This window comes from Mus musculus, chromosome X (genome assembly GCF_000001635.26).
Source record: "Mus musculus strain C57BL/6J chromosome X, GRCm38.p6 C57BL/6J".
NCBI lineage: Eukaryota > Metazoa > Chordata > Mammalia > Rodentia > Muridae > Mus > Mus musculus.
The window spans coordinates 79,650,047-79,675,674 of NC_000086.7; the positions used below are offsets into that span (position 1 = coordinate 79,650,047).

Here is a 25,628-nt window from a genome sequence, read left to right on the forward strand (position 1 = left end):
TTGCTTTCTCAGTCCCTTTCCTCCATCCATTCAAACAATCCCCATATACCCATATATCCCACCTTGCTCTTTTTTCTCATGGCCTCCTTTTTTAAAATTAATTATTGTTCCATACATATTTATATAGTTTATATTCATATAATATTGTTACTTGTTAAATATATAAATGTAACCTCCTCAGTCAGTGTGATATTACTATATTATGATTTCAGGCTTGACCACTGGATATTAGATAACCATTTGGTGTGTGCTTTCCTGGACAAGACTATGACTGCTTTCATCACTCTGTAGTTGCCTGTAGTACTGTTTGGGTATGGTCCAAGCCTGGATTGTAGAGGTATTCTACTTAGGTTTGAGAGGTTGCAAATATCTTGAGAGTGTTTTATATGTTCATGCATGGTGTTCCACATTCCCTGTATATTCCTATATGTGGGTTAAGGGGCTAACAGTGTGGGTTGTAGCAGAAACCTATAGGTTGTTTGCAGTGTAGGCAAGTCTGGCCAGACTAAGTGAGAGCACTGGATAAGGGACCTAGACAAGATTGAGCCAGTTGGAGAGGGTATATAGAGGTGAGTGTCACAAAGACTCTGTACTAAAACCTATATCTGAGGACACTATGTAGTTCAGATAGAGACCTCCAAGAACTCTGGACTGAGGAGCAGTTTTCATGGTATCAAAAGGCACTATGCATGCTTCCAAGGAACAAAAGTAACCAACAGTCCTTCCCAGGTATGATGCCTATGAATCACAATAATGACCAGCATGGCATGATAACCATAATTGTGCATTAGTGACATACATATCATGGCAGTAATCAACAGATCTCTAATTGAATTCAATAACTATTCAACAAGACAGAAGATTTTCCTAGTACTGAAAACATAGACAATTATGCAGGCATAGTGCAGTCCTTAGAGAAGAACTTACAACCGTCATTTTACTAAGCCAGCAAAACCATTAATTACTTTCTTTTTTTTTTTTTTTTTTTAGTATGAAAAAGCAGAGAGCATTTTATTCTGCAGAAGTCCAACATTTAGGCGCCTACCATTTACCAAGATGCAGATGCCTAGGTGAGTTCACAGGCCCAGTTTAAAGCACATTAGGGGAATTCCAGTAAGGGCATTTATATTAATTGGTTGGCTTTATTCCTAGGGATTTGGGATTAGCTAGGGCTTTGGGGACATTCCAGAATCATTTCTGGTGATTTGAGTGTTGGAATCTGTTGCTGGGCAAGCCTGGAAACTTGCTGACTCATTGCCCTTGCCTCAGGCCAAGTGGCTGGGAAGCTTCTGATAGATGGGCAGTTTCTGATTGGCTGCTCGAGCCTGGGGTTCTTCCAGTGACTGATTTGCCTGGAATTGTTTAGTTCTGGGAAAAAAAGATCTCAGCCTAATCTCCAGAACTGCCAGTTTAGAGCCTGTCACGGAGTCAGCCTGTCTCAGTCCTCTCACTAGAGCCAAACTAGGACCCGTGGCTTTGACAGAGGGGGGATTTTCAGAACTAACCATATGAAACAGAGTTAAAATTAGAAAGAATAGTACTTAAACAGAGAGTAAAAGCAGATAAGGGCGTCCATATGGGCTTCTCAAATACGCAAGAAGACCAAGGGGAAAGGAGCATAGGCACTTGGAAAGAATTAGAGGTACCCATGTGTGTGGATGGCCTCCTCACAGAGAGCCATGCTGGGTTGAGCACTTACCTGGCATACTCAAGGTCCTGAGTTCTAGCCACAGAGTCATTCAATTAATTACTTTCAAAATGTTTGTCTTTATAGCCCTCATAATATAGTCTTAATCCCTTATCAAGGAAATTTCTCTGTGCAATGTACAGAGACCATTGTTGAAAATGACAGTTAATCAAAATGCATACATGTGATGCCCAGGCCCAGTGGATAGGTCTATATACAAATTTCACTCCTAAGGTACTTAGATAATTTCAAAAGAGGGGGGGGGGATGAAGATTACAAGAGCCAAACGAACAGAGGATTTGCTGTGAGACTGTATTTCTCATTAGTTTCACCATTTATATCCATAAGGTCTCATCAACATGACTGCCTTAACAGGAGCTTAAGAAGGACAATAGGCATGGCACAGTGGATGGGGAAAAGCCCATGAGGTCTCAACCTTACCCAAAGAGTACTATAGGCAACTACAGAGTGCTGAAAGCAGTCATAGTCTTGTCCAGGAAAGCACACACCAAATGGTTATCTAATACCCAGTGGTCAGGCCTGAAATCATAATATAGTAATATCACACTGACTGAGGAGGTTACATTTATATATTTAACAAGTAACAATATTATATGAATATAAACTATATAAATATGTATGGAACAATAATTAATTTTAAAAAAGGAGGCCATGAGAAAAAAGAGCAAGGTGGGATATATGGGTATATGGGGATGGTTTGAATGGATGGAGGAAAGGGACTGAGGTAGCAATGTAACTCTTTTATAATCTCAATAAAAATTTAAAATCACACCATATGTCTCTTCTACTCAGAACAAACAAGTGCTGAATAAGGCTCAGCTGTTTCTATGAATGATCTCGTGCCTCATTTGCAGAAAATTCTTTCATATAAAATATGACACAAATATGTGCCCTTGTTTTCTGAAATTATGACTTAAAACTGTAGATGAATAATGAGAAATTGTTCCTCATTCCCCAAAGTAGAATTTTGAAAATAGCATAATAAAGATTCACTTTACTACTTATATATTCATTTTCAAATGCATATACGGATGTACAAATTTTTGATGCAACTTCTAATAACTGGTAGAGGTCTGTCACACTCAGAAACATATCCTGAGACATAATATAATTTCTTTCTCTCAACATTGTGTGTGTGTGTGTGTGTGTGTGTGTGTGTGCTGTGTCACAATGAAGGAGTTAGACCACTGTATTTTATTGTGAACTCTGTCATCTCTGTTTTTAGGAAAATTCCCACTCGTATCCTGTAAGTATCTGGGAAACCCTAGAGGATACAATATTTAAGGAGACTGTTCATATGGGTGCCATGAAACAAATTCTGTGACATTCTAAGTGAAATGTCACCAGAATTTATGTGGTGTAATGTGCACCACAGCATTCCTGATCCCTGCCCATACACCAATATGTCAGTACTATGTAGACTCCTAGTGCACTGTCCTTCCTATTTCTCTACTGTTCTTAGGCAGAAGTGGCATTTTATATATCTATTGATGTCATCATTCCAAGTCCTATAAATATAACAATTAGATGTTTTCATTGTCTTTCATAGCTGAGGAAGACTTGACAATTGATAGCTACTTTGGGAGGCAGAGTCAGTTCTCCTCAGAAATGAGGCCCTTGTAAGTAGAACCATGCACTAGTGGATGGTCTTACACCTACACATATAGGTAGCATTAAGTGGCCTCAGTGGGTTTAAAATAACAGAGATAATGCATGTATGAACGTATCGATAAAACAAACAGAAATTGGCACTCTCCTGCTTATAGAACTATTTAAAGAAACTAAAATAAAGAGAATGATAATTTTGAATGAAGAATTATTTTCTTTACATTGTTTAAATCTTATAACATTATTTAATAATGCCAGTGCATCAATATACATATTAAATCTGGCTTACAACTTCTTGTTAATAATGATAATGGGAACAATGAAACAACAGGAGCTCTAGAATAAGCACCACACCAATTAAGATCCAGGTCAAAGTCAAAGAGAAACGTCTCCAAAGCCATGCTAATCTCTGATAGCATCTTAGTGAGTGGCAAAAGCCAAAGTGAGGTCTGAAGAGAACAGTGTTTATCAAGACCTCATATTTAGGGGAGAAATTCACCAAGCAATTGGATTTGTTTGTTTTGTCAGGAAGATGTTTTGTTTAACGAGCAGAAGTGAACACTTAGATTCTTCAGAGCACCCATGAGGTCAAAATTTATTGAGAGGGACAAGCTACCATGATCTATTGCTTCATTGTTGAAGTAATTACCTTGTGGGAAACATATTATTGATGAATAATATTGATGTACTTTTTCCTGTGCTTCTTCACATCTATCATATACCATGAGAATGTGTCTGTGTGTCTGCGTATGTGTGTGCATGTGTGTGTGGAGAGAGAGGGGGTGAGAGCAGAAGGAACATAGAGAGAGGAGAGAGAGGGGAAGGGATTGTGCATTAATGAAAATTAGCTATAGAGAATGAACTTCCTTTTGTTTATAATGATTTCCTAAAATTATACATTATAGATAACTGGGCCAAGCATGTGAAATAACATATCTTGTTCAAATGTATATTAAATCCAATGAAATGGTAAAAGATCAAATATCATTCACAAAATGCCAATAGATAAGCAAAGCCACACTAAAATTGCTTTAGCTTCCTGGGAACTCATACTATGATACAGATGTCAGCAAACAAAATCTAATATACAACATAGTTTACCAAATGCAGCTAATGCAATAATTAACACATTAGTTTTCTTTGCATTCATCATAGAGAATAGATATTTTACAAAATATACTTTCTTCACTCATTTTTAAATATAACAATATGTTTTGAGAAACAGTAATGAAAATAACTTTAAAAAGAGAAGGAGGGAGAGAGGGGGAGGGAGAAGAAGAGTACAAAGAACAAGTTAAAAGGTCAATAACTGGGACACCTCATATAAGAAGGAATAACCCTGCAAAGAAAGAGAGTCTATTTTAGATACTTAAATATCATAAATAATTTAGAATACTTAAATATTTCAGAGTAAAATCATGCTAACTGTAATTGATCTAGAGATTATCATGCAAAGTGTTGGATCATGTACTAGTGAAACTGGGATAAAAGTTAGGGGTTGAGTTTATGGTAGTTTTGGCCCTATAATCATACATTTTATACTTCTCTTATAAAAACACTTTAAATACTTCTATATGTAAAGAATTGAAAGGATGGTAAGAATGTTATGAAGACTACATGGATAATATAAATTAGGTACTAAGCCCTTTGTCACTTACCAAACACTTAAGAGACCCATTTTAGTAGTATATGTCCACTTTTCCAAAGCAGACCTTCCCAAATTTTCATGTATATGTCAATTAAACATTGTTCTTGTGAAAAGATAGATTCTGACACAGAAGACCAATGATATATAACTGGGATGTTTGCATCATGTCTACCAAGAAAAATTGTGTATCTGAATGCCCTTGTAACAAATGTGTAAGTAGCTACCAATAAACAATGGAAATCAAATCCAGCTGTTAGGAGGAGTAAAAGTGTCACAAATTTCAAACAATATACGTTCCAAGCCCTAGAGATTTATACATAATTGCACAGATATATTTAAGTGAGTAATTTATCTTTAAAGGAATCATGTGAAAAAGGTTTGTATATTTTAGATAAAATGTGAAGGGATATAAATTTAAAAAGAAAGAAAGAACACTAAGAATAAATAACCTAGATATTCTAGCTTCATTATTATCTCTTATATTTGTTTATAATATTGTTCACAGGCAGTATGATTGTACAGAATGAAGCTTCCTGGAATCTCATTAATTCAGATTCACAACTGTATTCAGTTCACTGTATTGCTTCTGAAATTAAATAACATTTTAATATCATTTGCTTATAGAATACTACCTATTTGGCTATGAACTTCCAGGGAATAGAGAACATAGTTTGCTATAAAGGTAAGGTGTTAGTCAATGCTCATATCAGATTATATTGAACAATAATTAGAGATGAGGCCAAAGGATCAACTCATCAAAGCACAGGCTTGAAAAAACAAGAAAATACTTTCTTAGGTGTTCTTAAATTTTTTCTTGACATTCCTATTTTCACTCTGTAGTTGATTTTTATTCTCTAAGATATAGTATTCATGAGCACTTTTATTACATGATTACAGAATCATAACTTCCAGTGTCTTGAGAGTAGTGGAGTGAATCCTGAGCTTGAGTCTATAGGCTCATTCCAAGCAAACATCAAATCTTGATACAAACTGACAAAATATTTTCTCTGTAGTAAAATATTGAATATGTCTTAGACATTGGGTAGCATTTAAAAAAAGTCATTCTTAAATCAATTTTATTGTATTCTATTTAATTTCATATCTTGTTATAGAATATACATACCATTTTCCTTAACAGTGAATACAGAGCTTTTATTTCAAATATATTTGCTTGCTTATTTCATAATATTGAGAATTACAAAATAATGCTCTAAAATGAAGGTATCAAAAGCAGGCTCTAGACCAGTTTCACTCTGGGGTTCTCTTACTTTCTATCTCCCAGCCCCTGATTCTCTATTAAGGAAAACTATTAAACCAGGGTACTATCCCCATGGAAGGAACCAGAATACTCTCCTCCTGAATTAAAGCCAAATTTTCCCACAATGGCCGCCATCAAAACCTAAAATAATTTTCCCACATTTTTACATTTCAATGTAAGAACGTACTTTAAAGAACTCTTCTTACATAGCTCATTTGATTGTGTACCAGGAAACCTCTAATAAAAAAAAAGTTAAGCCTTATATTGGGAGATAAAAATAAGGCACAGAGGCCACAAAAAGTCTGAACTCAAAGGCCTTGAGGAATCTAGGCCTCAGTTTTCTACTATGAGACCAAATATTTTTGTCTAAGTTTCTCAAAACATGATGACCAAAAACTGAAGAAATCTAATTAAATAATAGGTAGTTTACCCTTTGTCTTTAGGTTTTCATTAAGAATGTTGTAGTATCATGTAAAATAATGCTCATATAAAATGTTTTTTCCTTATTAACATTCTTTTCAGTATTTATTTATTTCTGTGTATCTATGTTCATGTGTGAGTATTCCATAATGCACGAATGGATGTCAGAGGACAACTTGCTGTAATAGGTACCCTTCTTCTACCATGTGTGGGTACATTCCAGAGATTAAATTGAGGTAGTTAGGCCTGACAGGAAGCACATTTACTCACTGAACATTTCATCAGAATTTATCTTGTGTCTTCTTTTATAAGTATTGTAGTGTATTATGCTTTTGGATGGACAGGAGAGAAAACACTCCTTCTCAATAGTTACAATACAACATAAATGGAAATGGATTTTATTTTAATAAGATTAAAGAAATAATTTAGACGTGATGCAATTCTTCTGCTACCCAATTCTTTTCTTGTAATGAAATCATGACAGGAAAATAATTTAAATGCAGTAAAATTCTGTTGCCAAGTATAAGAAAAGATCCTTAGACTACATGTCTATCCTTGAAATCAGAGAAGTGAAATTCTTTGACATATAGAACAAATGTACCATTGTGATCTATCTTTACAGTTCCCCAAAACAAGATCCTTTCTGTCATGTATTTCATATTCAGGGGCACATGCTGAATTGTGAATATTAATATACTTTTCAGAAACATAATACAAAATACCAAAGTTGTTTTTATTGTATGTATTTAGTTAATTTCAGTTTGAAAAAGCAAGGATTCATGTAACTTTGCCAGAAAATAAATTATTAAAGTCTCAGAAGGGATGAATACAAATACTTAATTGGCAAGAAAACTCTAACAACTTCTTTGTACTAATTACCTGTGTAAACTTGTCTGGGTTATGGTATTCTCTACATATAAATGACTTCAATCTTAATATAAGAATTGACAAAGTGGACTTGCATGTTGTATTGTTTATCTCAAGTTTTATTTATTCACTTATCTTTAATTTCAGCATTTAGGCAGCATTTGGGAAACAGAGGCAAGGAGATCTCTATAAGTTTGAGGCCAGCCTGGTATATATACAGAGTTTCAGAATGGCCAGGAATACATAGATAGACCATATTTATAAAAAAATAAATACAATTATGACTGTTGATCGCACATTAACACATTTACCTCAAATCTTGGACAAAGTACAATAAAGAATATTCAAGAAAATCTTCATTGAACCACATGTTCAAACTAATAATTATCCAAAAGGAAAATATTTGCAATATGTAAAAGAGTGATATTACTTGAAATATTAATTGAAAATCTAGTGATAAATATGAGTGGCTTGACTTACAATATATTTTAGGATTTAAAGATCTTTACGTGTGTTTATGAGCATAAGTGTATGCTCCCGTATAAAGGTACCCAAAAAAGATTGAAGAGGATGTTGGAATCCATTGGAGTTGAATAAGTGTGAATTGCAGGAAATAAACTCTGGTACTTGCTAGAGCAACAATTAACCACAACTGTTAAGCTTTATCTATAGTACCCTGAAATAATATGCTTTAAAAGTTCCCAAGGATATGGGACCTCACATGAAAAATTCTTAACATGTGTGATGCTTGGGTATGGTTTCTACACTGGTTATTTATATTCAACAAAGAACAATATTAAACCATGGAAATATTTATTTAAAATCTCAGCTTAAAGAATTAACAAAATGAACTTGCCTGTTTTGAAAGATCTTTTCAAATGTTTTTTTTTTAATTTTAGGTTTTTTTATTAGATAATTTCTTTTATTTTTATTTTATTTTTAAAATTTTTTTAAATTAGGTATTTATTTCATTTACATTTCCAATGCTATCCCAAGAGTCCCTCACATGCTCCCCCACCCAATCCGACACCCACCTACTCCCACTTCTTGGCCCTGGTGTTCCCCTGTACTGAGGCATGTAAAGTTTGCATGACCAATGGGCCTCTCTTTCCACTGATGGCTGACTAGGACATCTTCTGATACATATACAGCTAGAGACACCAGCTTAGGGGGATACTGGTTAGATCATATTGTTGTTCCACCTATAGGGTTGCAGATCCCTTTAGCTCCTAGGTTACTTTCTCTAGCTCCTCCATTGGGAGCCCTATGATCCATCCAGTAGCTGACTGTGAGCATCCACTTCTGTGTTTGCTAGGCCCCGGCATAGTCTCACAAGAGACAGCTACATCTGGGTCCTTTCAATAAAATCTTGCTAGTGTATGCAATGGTGTCAGCGTTTGGATGCTGATTATGGGGTCGATCCCTGGATATGGCAGTCTCTACATGGTCCATCCTTTCATCTCAGCTCCAAACTTTGTCTCTGTGACTCCTTCCATGGGTGTTTTGTTCCCAAATCTAAGGAGGGGCATAGTGTCCACACTTCAGTCTTCATTCTTCTTGAGTTTCATGTGTTTAGCAAATTATATCTTATATCTTGGGTATCCTAGGTTTTGGGCTTAATATCCACTTATCAGTGAGTACATATTGTGTGAGTTCCTTTGTGAATGTGTTACCTCACTCAGGATGATGCCCTCCAGGTCCATCCATTTGGCTAGGAATTTCATAAATTCATTCTTTTTAATAGCTGAGTAGTACTCCATTGTGTAGATGTACCACATTTTCTGTATCCATTCCTCTGTTGAGGGGCATCTGGGTTCTTTCCAGCTTCTGGCTATTATAAATAAGGCTGCTATGAACATAGTGGAGCATGTGTCCTTCTTACCAGTTGGGGCATCTTCTGGATATATGCCCAGGAGAGGTATTGCGGGATCCTCCGGTAGTACTATGTCCAATTTTCTGAGGAACCGCCAGATTGATTTCCAGAGTGGTTGTACAAGTTTGCAATCCCACCAACAATGGGGGAGTGTTCCTCTTTCTCCACATTCTTGCCAGCATCTGCTGTCACCTGAATTTTTGATCTTAGCCATTTTGACTGGTGTGTGGTGGAATCTCAGGGTTGTTTTGATTTGCATTTCCCTGATGATTAAGGATGCTGAACATTTTTTCATCAGAGAACTCCTAAGCCTGATAAACAACTTCAGTGAAGTAGCTGGATATAAAATTAACTCAAACAAGTCAATGGCCTTTCTGTACACAAAGGATAAACAGGCTTAGAAAGAAATTAGGGAAACAACACCCTTCTCAATAGTTACAAATAATAGAAAATACCTTGGTGTGACTCTAACTAAGGAAGTGAAAGATCTGTATGATAAGAACTTCAAGTCTCTGAAGAAAGAAATTAAGGAAGATCTCAGAAGATGGAAAGATCTCCCATTCTCATGGATTGGTAGGTTCAATATAGTAAAAATGGCTATCTTGCCAAAAGCAATCTACAGATTCAATGAGATCCGCATCAAAATCCCAACTCAATTCTTCAACGAATTAGAAAGGGCAATTTGCAAATTCATCTGAAATAACGAAAAACCTAGGATAGCAAAAACTATTCTCAACAATAAAAGAACCTCTGGGGGAAACACCATGCCTGATCTCAGAGCTGTACTACAGAGCAATTGTGATAAAAACTGCATGGTACTGGTACAGCAACAGACAGGTACATCAATGCAATAGAATTGAAGACTCAGAAATGAACCCACACACTTATGGTCACTTGATCTTTGACAAGGGAGCTAAAACCATCCAGTGGAAAAAAGACAACATTTTCAACAAATGATGCTGGCACAACTGGTGGTTAACATGTAGAAGAATGCTAATTGAACCATTCCTATCTCCTTGTACTAAGGTCAAATCTAAGTGAATCAAGGAACTCCACATAAAACCAGAGACACTGAAACTTATAGAGGATAAAGTAGGGGAAAGCCTCGAAGATATGGGTACAGGGGGAAAATTCGTGAATAGAACAGAAATGGCTTGTGCTGTAAGATCGAGAATCTACAAATGGGACCTCATAAAATTGCAAAGCTTCCGCAAGGTAAAAGACACCATCAATAAGACAAAAAGGCCACCAACAGATTGGGAAAGGATCTTTACCTATCCTAAATCAGATAGGGGAATAATATCCAATATATATAAAGAACTCAAGAAGGTGGACTCCAGAAAATCAAATAACCCCATTAAAAAATGGGCCTCAGAGCTAAACCTTTAAAGAATTCTCACCTGAGGTATACCAAATTGTTGAGAAGTACCTGGAAAAAATGTTCAACATCCCTAATCATTAAGGAAATGCAAATCAGAACAACCCTGAGATTCCACCACACACCAGTCAGAATGGCTAAGATCAAAAATTCAGGTGACAGCAGATGCTGGTGAGGATGTGGAGAAAGAGGAACACTCCTCCATTGTTGGTGGGATTGCAAGCTTGTACAACCACTCTGGAAATCAGTCTGGCGGTTCCTCAGAAAATTGGACATAGTACTACCGGAGGATCCCGCAATACCTCTCCTGGGCATATATCCAGAAGATGTTCCCACCGGTAAGAAGGACTTATGCTCCACTATGTTCATAGCAACCTTATTTATAATAGCCAGAAGCTGGAAAGAACCAAGATGCCCCTCAACAGAGGAATGGATACAGAAAATGTGGTACATTTACACAATGGAGTACTAATCAGCTATTAAAAAGAATGAATTTATGAAATTTCTAGGCAAATGGATGGAACTGGAGGGTATCATCCTGAGTGAAGTAACTCAATCACAATAGAACTCACACAATATGTAATCACTGATAAGTGGAATTAGTCCAGAAACCTAGAATACCCAAGAAAGAAGATACAGTTTGTAAAACACAGGAAACTCAAGAAGAATGAAGACCAAAGTGTGGACACTTTGCCCTTTCTTAGAATTGGGAACAAAACACCCATGGAAGGAGTTACAGAGACAAAGTTTGGACCTGAGATGAAAGGATGGATCATCTAGAAACTACCATATCTGGGGATCCATCCCATAAAAAGCTTCCAAGCGCTGACACCATTGCATACACTATCAAGATTTTTCTGAAAGGACCCAGATATAGCTGTTTCGTGTGAGGCTATGCCAGTACCTGGCAAATACATAAGTGGATGCTCACAGTCAGCTATTGGATGGAACACAGGGCCCCTAATGAAGGAGCTACAGAAAGTACCCAAGGAGCTAAAGAGGTCTGCAACCCTATAGGAGGAACAACAATATGAACTAACCAGTACCCCCAGAGCTGTGTCTCTAGTTGCATATGTAGCAGAGGATGGCCTAGTCGGCCATCAATGGAAGGAGAGGCCCTTGGTATTGTGAAGATCATATGCCCCAGTACAGGGGAATGCCAGGGCAAGGAAGTGGGAGTGGGTGTATTAGGGAGCAGGGCAGGTTGAGGGTATAGGGGGCTTTGGGGATAGCATTTGAAATGTAAATGAAGAAAATATCTAATAAAAATGTCTTAAAAAAAAGATGAGCAACTGGTCTTCATGTAGGTCTCCCAACAACTGGAGCAGAGACTGTACTTAAGCCTTTTGCCTGCATGTTTGCAGATCCTGCACCTCTAAATGAACCTCCTGTCTGTCCTCAGTTGGAGAGAATTTGCCTAGTCCAGCAGTGAGTTAATCAGCAGGGTTGGAGGGGATTTTTAGTGGAGAGTGACACCCAGAGGGGGCTTTCCCTTCTCAAAAGAGGAGAAGCTGGAAGGAGGGATGACTTTCATGAAGGGTTACTAGGAGGAGAAGGGCTGATATTGAGTTTTAAAGAGAATAAATAAATTTTTATAAAAGCAATCCCTGAAAAAATCTTAAATTCATACATTGACAGAGTGGGGCATTATATGAACCAGAAACATAAAGATTCTTGATAGCTTTGTTATGTGTTTGAAGCCATCAAATGGTATGACCATCAACAAACAGACTCTTTGGTAAAGTGATCTAGAAATCTAACTCTTCAATTAGTTACTTTTTCTTGATAAACTTTTGTCTTGCAACATTTTAATTTTCATTTTGTTTTTAATAATTTACAGTACTAGATATTAAGCATGTTGATCTTAAAAGCAATAATAAAAATATTTGTGAGCAATAGTAACGAAAATTTTGATTCACTTTACTAAACTTTAAAACTAAATATATTTTCATGCTTTGAAATATAATTCAGGAATTATGTCTTGCAGATTTTTGATAGGTTTCCTACATATTTTCCAGGAATTGCTGGATTATATCCAAAGTTACAATCTTTGCATGTAAAAATTAAATCCATAAGTATAAAAGCAGTTATAATTTAGTTTTTGCTCAGAAAAGAAAGGACTAAAGTAATCATCCTAAATAATTACAAACTCAGCATAATGTGTAACTTAAGAAGTATGTCTACTTAAGAAGTATTGGATATTCTTTTGCATAAAGTCTCTTCTAGTTGCATTTAGTACTAAACTTTCTCAGTTCTCTCCTGCTTTCCACAGATAAAGGCAAAATAAAGATACAGAGACACCGAGTAAAGGAAAAGGGAGAATACATTCAAATGTAAGGCAATCAGGCTTCTTCTGCAGATTAACTATCAAAGAATAACCCAGAGCCATTCATTTAAAGCATTGAAGAGTCACTGTTATGTACTTCTGTGAAGACAGTCTCCCAGATCAAAAGCAATGATGATACTTTAAAAGGCAAAAGCCGAAAAGGTTCTCAAGGAAAAAAGGCTGGTGATTTCTATAAACCATTGGCATATATCAAACTGTTACTGCTGAGCTGGAAATCTGTGGGTTGAATGGAGATTAGATAGTCACTGGCTAACAGAAAACACTTTTTCCTCTTTCTCCTGAGGTTTTGAATGTTTGCTTTATGAAACTTCTGCCTTTGGGGGCATGTAGCAGAAAAATACCTATGTCTTTGTTCAAAGCTCAGTAGAGATTTAAAGAAGTCAATCCATTATTGTCAATTTTCAGAGAAAAGGTCATGTCCACGACTGCCTTTCTTCTTTTGAGAAATCTTCCCAGAAACACCAACCTTCTGCACATAGCCCAATTGGCACTTCCTAAGTAGATTACTAACCCTGGATAGAAATTAAACTGAAGTATTGCTTTATTTATTTACAAAAGTAAATGCAATCAAGGTTTTATGAATGAAGAAGGAGGATTAAATCATTGGGCAAGGTGTGAAAAATGGGGTTTCTTCCATTAGTTTACGTAAAAACAATTTTACCTCCAATCAAAGTTAATCTAATATTTCATGCATGTAGCACCACAGACATAATGAGGCTATTTGATCTTTAAGTGTGTCTCACAAGATAATATTTAGTAATGGTACATAATCATATTTAATACAAAACTGTTTAATATCTGTTTTTGAAGAACATTCTAGAATCACACAAAAGGAAGGCAAATTTTAAATCATGGCTAGAATGGAAATACTGCTTATATAAGTATATCATTGTATTAATGGAAAACCTGCTTTTCCATCAGCCAAGAAATACCACTAATTAAGAAAATGTTTAAATGTCTGTACCTGAATTTAGGGTATGGGTTATGCCTATGCTCTGTGTACTTGAGAGACTTAAGCAGGAAGATGGCTATTTGTTAGTTGAAGGCCAGGCTGAGCTATAGTACTTCCAAACTATCCTAGGATAAAGGACAAGGCACTATATCAATAAAACAAAACAAAACAAAATAACAAAAACAAAAAATTGCAAACAAAAGTCTATATGTAATTGCATTGTTTTGTTATGCTTTACTATTCATGTTCCTTTTTCAGGCACATGGTGATGTTGTAGCAGGTTTATGTAAATACACAACTTATTCAGCAAAAATCATGAGAGGCAGTGTTTCTGAGCAATAGTATCAGAATTCTGTTTATTCTCACAGTTACAAGGACAACAGATGAGAAGCTAAGTCTATTTCAAATAAATCTTTGAGTGAATATTCTCTATGGTGAACACACAATGTGATCAGTAAGTAAGTTATAGTATGATACTGTGTTGCTAACTTTGAATTTTGGTTGTGATTACATTACCAAACCTTTATTTTTTTTCTCAGAGTAAACTGGGTTAATATATCCCAAATTATTCTATTTTTTCTTTCTCAATGTTATCTTATGGTACATAAATTAGTTTAGAAGGATTATTAAAATGTGATAGGAATTATCATTCTAAATTCTCCGATGTATAAATTATAAACTAGGTGATCAGATTTGTTTTCATCATACATTTTTTATTATTATTACGTATTTTCCTCAATTACATTTCCAATGCTATCCCAAAAGTCCCCCACACCCTCCCCCCCTTCATCATACATTTTAATAGGTGGAAATATAAAGCACTTGCATAAGCAAGAACAGTTAAGTTTTTATTCTACTCAGTCCCATAGGAATTAGCTAGAAGAGATCAGCATAGAGCTAGGCTTTAACCAAAATTAAAGATTAATTAATACATCAGTTATGGTGAAAAAGGAGCTTCCTGAAAACTTTTCAAGCTTAATTTGCTGATTGTGTCAGTAGCATTTAGTTATGTGACCATTCAATGTGTATACATGTGGTGCCATATAAACCACAATTATTACAGGAAAATGTAATGTAACTAGGAATAGGCTTAGTTGAAGATCTGGCCTTGTATGCCCCAGCACCAAGTAGAAGAAAAACTAAATTGTGTTAATGTTTGCCACTGTACAAACAGGCATGGATTTGATATATTACCCTATATAGCAAAGTATTTGGTGAGTTAATTGGAGGTCTACTATTAAGTAAACAGAATTTAATAAAGTAGACAATTGTTTGAGTAAGATGGTTATGTGCTATGTTCTATTTGCCCACATAGTACTCTGTGGGTTTCCTTATTACATGAAAATTGGGATTTTGAAATTTTATGTAAAGTTGATAATCAGAATGTTAAGGGAGAGGAAGAAAGTTTCCTAAGAGAGGAAAATGAAATAGGGGAACGCAGAAACAATAGAGGTATAGGGAGCATTTTTCTTCTTGTGAGAGCTAACATTCTCTAATCAAAAGCAACTTGAGAAGGAAAGGGTTTATTTAAACGTGAGATAATAGTTCATCAGAGTGAAAACTCAAGCAGGAAAATAAAGCAAAAAACATAGAGGAACACTGCTTACTTGATAACCCTCTTTCTCTCTGATGTATTCTCTGCTATATGCCAGAGTCCACCTGTATAGGAATGGTGAGAAATAGTGTTCTGGTCACTCCCACATCAATAAAATCAATCAAAACTACTTGTTAGAGATGTGGTCATGGACCATTGTGATTGAGGCCACTCTTCAGTTGAGACTCCTTCTTCCTAGGTAGCTGTGGCTTGTGTCAAGTTAACAATGAAAACTAAAGTACATGCAGAATATAGATTAAGAGGACCACATAAGAGTGTAAATGAAGATTGCAACACAGTTGAAGTGTTTCTCATCCTTCTTTTTAATTATTTCTTACAGTTCTACCCTTTACATTAGAGAGGATGCTTGGAGGCTTCATAATTCATTATTGTGTATGAGTCAATTGATAATGAGCCCCATGGAAATGCTTCTATGAGTGCTAATTCCTACTAAAATATTACTGGTATGATTAGATTACTGTTTTGAGTATGCTTGCCAAAATTCCTATATTGGAATATTGATTCTTTTGGTAGCAATTCTGGGGGACAATAAATCACTTAGGAGATGTGGTACTGAGGATGTATTTCGTGTTAGTGCCCTCAGATTTGATATAGAATGTTTTTTGTTTGTTAATTTTTCTTTTAAGAGTGAGTTGTTAAGACTGATCTCTTAATTTTCCTCTCACACCTATTTCACTACTTGTAATTGTCTCTATTACAAGTATACCCACCATTAGTCATAAGGTCTTATGTAGAGATTAAACAAATGGGACTGCATGGTCTCAAATTTTAAAGCTCCAGAACTGTTAGTAAAACAGATAGCTTCTTTTGGTTTATTTATTTCTTAGGCTCAAATATTTAAGAGGACCTAAACCAAAATTGAATACCTGCAAAACCTGGATTCTAGAAAATCCTTCATTCTACTATATAGAACAGTTAATGTCCTTTGGAATTAAGTGAAATGCAGGAAATCGCAAGTGAGGCTTGTATACTACTTGTATGCTTTACCTTCTTGTTATATGTTAGGGTCTCTTAACATTATAGCAGTATCACCAACTTCATTTTCAGTTTCAGAAATCTTGTATCTTCTGACTACATAAAATAATACATAAGGAATATAGGAAAACTAAGAATAACATGTTAAAATTTATACTTCATTAGGAAAATTGATAAGGTGATCTAATGTGAGGCCTAAAATTAATAAAGTTTTACATTGATGATGCTTATGAATATTGTTGTTATGAATATTTGTTGAAGGAATCTTCAACAAATAAATGTTGATATATATTTGATATAAATAGAAATTTTCATATAAATATACTTTGGTGACGAAGTTAACCAAACTGATTAGGAAATACTGTGTTGGCATCAAAGATCAATGAAAATAAGTTGGCCCCATTCAAACTCACAGGTTTATTCTGTTATTATGCTCCAGATTAAATGAAAAGGTCTTATATTATTCCACCTTTTAGAGGAATCATAGTGTGAAATTCAGCAATAATATTATTAATTGGGCTCTGGTTATAGTCTATTAATTCCTGGATTCCTAGAAAATGGTATGATTTATAATTCTTGTCTTCTCATACTACTTCCCATAAAATTTTTTATTGTTGTATATCAACAAAACATTTGGGATAGTACTTTTTATTAACAACATGAGTTTATTGCTTAATTTATAGACTTAAGAAAATAAATCAGGAAATAATTTTTTGAAGCCAAACTATTTTCAAAACAATTTTGTGACTTTTAAATAATACTTATAGTAATAGTAATGATTGGCTTTACAAACATCAATACACAATCCTAAATTCTCAGGGCTTTCCTTACTTTGTACAAAATAGCAATCAGTATTATTTCAGTTTCCTGGTTAAATTCAAAGTTGTCTAAAGGTGGGGAAAGTTGGTTTTTTAACATCACTTTTAGAGTACTATTAGGATAACAGAAAAACTGAGAAGAAAGTAGAGATTTCCCATGGATTCTTTGTGCTCAAAGCTGGTATCAGCAACTTGTACCTACCAGAGTGATATATTTATTACTACTGGTAAAACTACAGAGGCACACCTTTATTATCTGAAGACAATAGTTTATAAGAGTTACTCTTGTAAATTCATTCCATTTGGGTTTAGATAGACATATAATGACAGGTTTCAAATGTTGAAGTGGCTGTGCTCTTTTTATTCTCTTTGTAGCTTTGCATTTCCAAAATGTCACAGAGTATTTTCGGTTTGACTTCTTTCAATTATTACTGTGTATTTAAGATTCTAATAGGTATGTCTATCTTAGGGTTTTACTGCTATGAACAGACACCATGACCAATGCAAGTCTTATAAAGAACATTTAATTGGGCTGCTTCTAGGCAGGCATGATACAGGCAGAGCTGAGAGTTCTACAACTTCATCTGAAGTCTGCTAGTGGAATACTGACTTCCAAGCAGCTAGGGTGAGGGTCTTAAGCCCATACCCAGAGTGACACACCTACTCCTACAAGGCCACACCTCCTAATAGTGCCACTCCTTAGGCCAAGCATATCCAAACTATCACATTCCATTTCCTAGCCCCCATAGGCTTGTTCAAACATATGTATCTATGGGGGACATACCTAAACTTAGCATAATGCAAAATATATTTAGTCCCCATAGTCTATAGCAGTCTCAACAACGTTAAAAGTACAAAGTTCAAGGTTTCTTCTGAGATTCATCCAATCACTTAACTGTAATCCCCGAGGCAAGACAGGAAACCAGCTGGGTAAAGTCCAAACTCAGCATCTCCATGTCTGATGTCAAAGTGGTCTTAAGATCTCTAATTCCTTTTTCATCTTTGTTGATTGCAACAAACTTTTTTCTCCCAGACTGATTCTACTCCCTGTTAGCAACTTTCCTCAGCAAACAACCTATGGCTCTGGCATCTCAAACATCTTGGGGTCTCTGAGGCAACTTCAGTGTTACAGCTTCTTGTTTCAGTGTCTGAGATACATACATGATCTTCTGGGCTCATCCAAAGGTCTGGATTCACTTTTTCAGCTCTGCCCTCTCTAGCACTCTAAGCTCAGTTTAATCCACTCCACTGTCCCTGTTGTTCTTGGTGATCATTCCATGGTACTAGCATCTCCAATACACTTTTCACTGTAACTAGGCTTCACCAATAGCCTCTCATAGGCTCTTTTCATGGGGCCAAGCCTCAAATCCTTTGCATGACTCCTTCAGTCCTGGACTGTCAACTACAACTGAGGCTGCACCTTCACCAATGGCCTTCCATAGCTTGTCACGGTGCCAAGCCTCAGCTGCTCTTCATGACCCCTTCATGCCTTCAAAACTAGTACCACCTGGGTGACTCTTACACATTACCAAATACAATTGCAGCATGAAGTATGACCTTGGCAAAGAACCTACAGCTTCTTTGTGCTATACTGCTCCTGGGCATACACCCAAAAGATCCTACATCATATAAAAAGTACACATGCTCCACTATGTTCATAACAGCCTTATTCATAATAGCCAGAAGCTGTAAACAACCCAGGTATCCCTCAACAGAGGAATGGATACAGAGAATGTGGTACATTTATGCAATGGAGTACTACTCAGCAATTAAAAACAATTGCTTCATGAAATTTGCAGGCAAATGGATGGAACTAGAAAATATCATACTGAATGAGGTAACCCAGTCACAAAGAATACACATGGTATGTATTCACTGATAAGTGGATAGTAGGCAAAAAGCTCAGAATACCCACAATAAAACTCACAGACCATATGAAGCTCAAGAAGAAGGAAGACCAAAGTATGGATGCTTCAGGCCTTCTTAGAAGGGGGAACAAAATACTCACAGGAGGTAGAGGGTAGGAGGGACTTGGGAGGAAGATAGGAGGGAGAGGGGAATAAAGGGGTGTGTGTGTGTGTGTGTGTGTGTGTGTATCAGAATCCAGTGTAGGAGGAGATGGGGGTGATATACAGAGGTTCAGGAAATTGAACAGTGGTGTGTAGCAATGAGGGATGGGGAACTGGGGGTGGCCATCAGAAGTTCCCAGATGCCAGGAAATCAAGAGGCTCCCAGGACCCAGCAGGGATGACATTAGCTGAAATACCCAACAAGGGGAGGGAGAACCTAACCTGTAGAGACCATATCCAAAGGTTAGGCAAGGACCCCTTGTTGTGGGATGGGGCCACCCACCCATTTCCAAAATTTTAACCCAGAATGCTCGAGTCTAAAGGAAATAAAGGGACAAAGAGTGGAACAGAGACAGAAGAAAAGGCTGTACAGAGACTGCCCCACCTGGGCAGCCACCAAACCCAGACACTATTGCTGATGCCAAGAAGTGCTTGCTGAGAGGAGCCTGATATAGCTGTCTCCTGAGAGGCTCTGCCAGAGCCTGACAAATACAGAGGTGGATGCGTGCAGCCAACCACAAGAATGAGCACTGGGTCCCCAATGGAAGAGTTAGAGAAAGGACTGGAGGAGCTGAAGGGGTTTGTAACCCTGTAGGAAGAACAACAATATCAACCAACCAGATCCCCCAGAGCTCCCAGGGACTAAACCACCAACCAAAGAGGACCAGCCCCAGCTACATACGTAGCTGAGGATGGCTTTACCTGGCATCAATGGGAGGGGAGGCCCTTGTTCCTGTGAAGGCTCGATGCCCCAGTGTAGGGGAATGCTAGGGTTGTGAGGTGGGAGTGTGTGTGGGAGCACCCCAATAGAAGCAGGGGGAGGGGGTGGTATAGGGAGTTTGCCGAGGGGAAACCAGGAAAGCAGATAACAGTTGAAATGTAAATAAATAAAATATCCAATAATTTAAAAAAAAATTCAAGCATGCAATACAACAATGTATAATCTCTAAACAATTCAAGATGAGCACGTGTATAAATGTTCCATCTTCAAAAATGAACCTTGTTAATGATTATTAAAGGCGTTAATCATGTTCTGGTGAATTAAACAGACTCTCTCTTTCAAAAGCAATTGTAGGTCAAAGGTTTTGTGCTGGCTACGTTGGTGTCCCAGTCCCTCTATTTGGAAGTCTTGCCTGTTTACTGGCTCCCCTATGTGTAGGAATCTCCTGGGACTTTCCACTGTCCTAGGATTCTAGCTCATCCAAGAGATACCCCTGCCCCCCAATTCTAATTGTTGCTTTCCCTGTCTTCTCCTGGCACCTGATCCCTCCTGTTCCCATTTTCAACCCTACCTCCATTAGGTTCCATCCCCTGTCAAACCACACTGCTATTCTACTTCCGATTTTTTTTAATTAGATATTTTCTTCATTTACATTTCAAATGCTATCCCTTTTCCTAGTTTCCTCTCTGAAAGTCCCCTATACCCTCCCCCGCCCTGCTCCCTAACCCACCCATTCGCGCTGCTTCCTGGCCCTGGCATTCCCCTGTACTGGGGCATATATGATCTTTGCAATACCAAGGGCATCTCCTCCCACTGATGGCTGACTAGGCCATCCTCTGCTGCATATGCAGCGAGAGACGCGAGCTCATACAATTCTCCACTTTTGAGCCCTCTTTGTTAGTTTTCTTTAGTATGTGGATAGTATCACAACAATTATCCTTACTTTATGATTAATATCCACTTATAAACGAGAACATACCGTGTTTGCCTTTCTGGGTCTGTGCGGGCTTCTTCCTAGTTCAAACCAGAGATCGTGTTGTTTCTGAGTTGAGAGCGCTAGGGCTGGCCTGGGTCTGCTTTTCCCCTCAGGGTACACAGGCACCTTTGCACACCGGCCTGGACTGCAAGGAATGACGTTTAGCCGGGCGGGTGGGTTAGACAGGATCTTGGTCTGTGTGACTTCAGGATAAACAGCCTTCTATGGAGATCCTACAACTCTCCTACTGGGAAGGTCAACAAGGGCAAAATAAACCTTGGGTTTGGGGATGAGTGTATACCATTGGCTGAAGATGACATGCTGGGAATGCTTTATTTGCATGAGAAGGAATTCCAGGCGCTTGCTGGGCGTGTCCTTTCAGGAATAGAGGAAGTTTAACCTGAAACCTGGATCCCAGACTCTGAAGACCGCCTAAGGGTGGCAGTGGTGGGGGTTGTAAGGCTTATTGTGCTGAGACAGGCAGGTTCCTCCGAGCAAGGAGGAAAAAGTCCTAGTTTTTGTTGGTCTCAGGACAAGATTTTCAGAGTTTGGCCATGTTTCAAGCTCACTCTTGCTCCTGGCTGGCTCCCCGAGTTGCATGGCTTTCTGTCCCCACAGGTCTGGCTTACTTTACGTAGAATTATCTTTCCTAGTTTCATCCATTTACCTGCAAATTTCATTGTGTCATTATTTTTAATAGCTGGGTAATACTCCATTTTGTAAATAAATGTGCCATATTTGATTTATCCATTCTTTAGTACATCCATTTTGAAGTACATCCACCTTGTTTCCAGTTTCTGGCTATTATGAATAAAGCTGCTATGAACATAGTTAAGCAAGTGTCTTTGTGGTGTGGTGGAGCATTGTTTGGGTATATGCCCATAAGTGTTATAGCTCAGGACACACATTTATACTAAGTCCTCATTCACAAGGCTTAGGGAATACCAGGAAAGTGGATATGGAAAGAATGAGACAAAGAATGGGAAGAAGTGCATGAAATACTATCTTATGGATATCATCATTATGATTTCACAGCATTTATGGATGTCTGCACAAGAACCTACACAAGATCAAGCCAGCTAAATCCATAGCATAGGTGGGGGTATATGATCTCCAGGCCCGATCCTTTACTGATGAGATTTTGGTAGTATATAGGGTAGGAAAAAACAATTCTTTATTGAGGATATGCCACCTTAGAAGTTTCCCGTGCTACAGTAGAGACCTTATAATGAAGAAGAAGGAGGAGGAGGAGGAGGAGGAGGAGGAGGAGGAGGAGGAGGGAGGAAGACCCATGGAAGGAGACATAGTTTGGAGAAGAGACTGAAGGAATGACCATCCAGAAACTACCCCACCTGGGTATTCATCCCATAAACAACCACCAAACCAAGACACTATTGCAAATGCCAACAAGAACTTGCTGACAGGAGCCTGATATAACTGTTTCTTGAGAGGTTCTGCCAGTGCCTGGCATACAGAAGTGGATGCTCACAGTCATCCACTGGATAGAGCACAGGGTCTCCAATGATGGAGCTAGAGAAAGGACCCAAGGAGCTGAAGGGGTTTGCAGACCCCTAGGAAGAACAACAATATGAACTAGCCTTACCCCCAGAGCTCCCTGGGACTAAATCACCAATCAAAGAAAACACATGGTGGGACTTGTGTCTGTGTCTCTAGCTGCATATGTAGCAGAGGATGGCCTAGTGGGTCATCAATGGGAGGAGAGGCCCTTGGTCCTGTGAAGGTTCTGTGCCCCAGTATAGGGTAATCCCATGGCCAGGATGCAGGAGTGGGTGGGTTGTGGAGCAGGGGGGAGGGGGAAGGGGATAGGGGATTTTTGGAGAGGACACTATGAAAGGGTTTATATTTATTTACATTTGACATGTAACTAAATAAAACATCTAATTAAAAAATGAAGTTTAGAATGTAATGACAGGGACATATGGGAGGGATAGAGGGGAAATTGGGGATACACATTGCATTTTATTATATAGATATACAAAATCCTCAAAAATAAGAGTTAGCAGCTACACAGGTTTCTTTTCCATTAATTAGTAAAGCATAGGTATCAAGAGAAAATTAAGTATTACTAATTTATTGGGTGAGTATACATGAATGTATCATGGCATGCATGTGGAGGTCAGAAGTAAACTTTCTTTCCACCATGTGGTTCTTAGGCATTCAGTTCAATGTAGCTGGCTTAATAGCAAGTGCCTTTATCGACTAAACCTTTTGACAGTCCTAATTGCTGATTAATTAGAATATCATGCTACTCCAGAGCATCATTATCAAAATATGCCAATAGATAGATATATAAATGAATTTTACATTAAACATGTTTCTTGTTGCGATGAGAAAATACCCAACAGAAATCATTTATGAAAGAAAAGTTTGTATGGCTGCAGAAGATCCATACAATTTCAGATGATTTTAGTTCCTTAAGTTAGAGGATGTGTTGGAGCCATTCCATCAATTTTGAAGAAGCAGGTGGCACTGATCAGAAAAAAATAGGGAACCACAGTTTGTAACAGACCAAAGCAAAGCTTTCAAAGTTCTGTCCCTACTAATATATTTCTCCTAGCCAGGCCTTACCACCTAAAGAATCCACAATCTTAGTCTCATGAGCCAGGTATGAGTATTTAAAACAGGAACATGAGTAGAATAGTTCAGTTCAAAGAATAATAACTCTAATTTTTCTATCTCCTGTAAGTTTTTCCTCCTCTACAAATACTCAAATGTCATATTATCTTCTCTACGACATTACATTAAGATGTACATCAAATCTAAAAATAAATATCAAAGTGTGTTTTATATTATGGAAAATGTCATCCATACTGACAACCAGAAAGCTTATGAATAGAAGAACAAAATAATCAACATAGTAGTATATATTACTTTCTAAATAAGTTATGCTATCCATAAAAATCAAAGAGAAAATTAATTTTTTGTGAGAAAAAATTTCTTTAGTTGGGAATAAACAATAGCATTGCAGTAAGGAAAGCTAATATATCTGTAATGAAATAATATTCGGTTTTGCTTTTCAGAGATTATATCAAGCAAACAGTACCTCAAAGACCAACTACCAATTGAAAGCTTGTTGTGCAAACTGATGAGCAATCTTATAGGAAGAATAATTTGCCTAATTGATTAGTTCTGAATATTATATCACCTTTAAAGTAGGTAGATGTTCTAACTTTTTTCAATATGTAATCAATATAGCTATGAAAGTCTCCTTTTAGTTTTCAAGAAAAAAAAATGTGAAAATCACAAACTTATGGAAAAGAAGTTTCCAAAAGCTGAAATTCTAGAAATATTGTTGGGAGAAATACTTATGTAGTTCTAAATAAAGACCATCTGTTTTTGATTCAGTGGATTGGGGTTATAATTGCTAGAACATTTGGATTTCTATGCATTCTTTAAAAGTACAATCATGAAATTTGCATGCAAGTAGATGTATCTATAAAATACCTCAATGAGGTAACCTAGACCCAGAAATAAAAACAAGGCAAGTACTTACTTTTAAGTGGACATTAGCCATAAAGTATAAGATAACCATTCTACAATCCACAGATCTAAAGAGGATAAATGACGAAGAGGGCCCAAGGGGGGATGCTTGACTTTCACTTAGGAGAATTAAAATAGATATCAGAAATGGATGGAGGGAAGAAATTGGGTGGGAGCAGGTAGAAAGGGAAATGAGGCAGGATCAGATGTGGAGAGAGTGGCAGAGGTCGGTGGTTAGAAGGCTAGGAAAAAGAATGGAAATCAGCTAGAGACCATGGATGGGGTAGGCACCAGGGAGTCTATGCAGGTGACCCTAGCTGAGACTCCTAACAGCAGGGAATATGGAGCCTGAAATGGCTCCCTCCAGTAGCCAAGAAGGACTTACAGTGAAGGGAGGGGGGCACCAACCCACCTACAAAACCTTTGCCTACAAGATGTGCAGGGATAAAAATGGAGCAGAGATTGAGGGAATGGCCAGCCAATGACTTGCCCACCTCCAGACCCATCCCAAGGGAAAGAGATCCAAACCCTAACAGTATTACTTACAGACAGAAAAGCCTAGCATAACTGTCTCCTGAGAAGCTTCATCCAGCAGCAGATAGAAACAGATGCAGACACGAACAGCAAAACAATAGGAGACAATAGGCAGAGATAAGGGAGTCTTGTGGAAGAGTAGGGGGAAGGACTCGGGAGCTGGTGGGGTCGTGGACACCACAAGAAGACCTACAGAGCAAACTAACCTGGGACTATTGTGGCTCACAGAGACTGAACCACCAACCAAAGAGCATCCATGGGCTGGACCTTGGCCCCCTACACATATGTAGCAGAGATGCAGTTGGCCTTTATGTGAGTCCCTGTACTGGTTAGTTTTGTGTCAACTTGACACAGCTGGAG

The 25,628-nt window shown here is 37.5% G+C and overlaps 1 protein-coding gene across 1 annotated transcript in view; it reads right to left on the reverse strand.

Moving 5' to 3' along the window:
• Mageb16 (melanoma antigen family B, 16) overlaps window positions 1–21,389 on the reverse strand; it is a 48,205-nt gene extending 26,816 nt beyond the window's left edge. The window contains exon 1 of the mRNA NM_028025.1: window positions 21,237–21,389. The gene's annotated coding sequence lies outside the window, so the exon portion shown is untranslated. The remainder of the gene's footprint in view (window positions 1–21,236) is intronic.
• Between the last annotated feature and the right edge of the window lie 4,239 nt (window positions 21,390–25,628).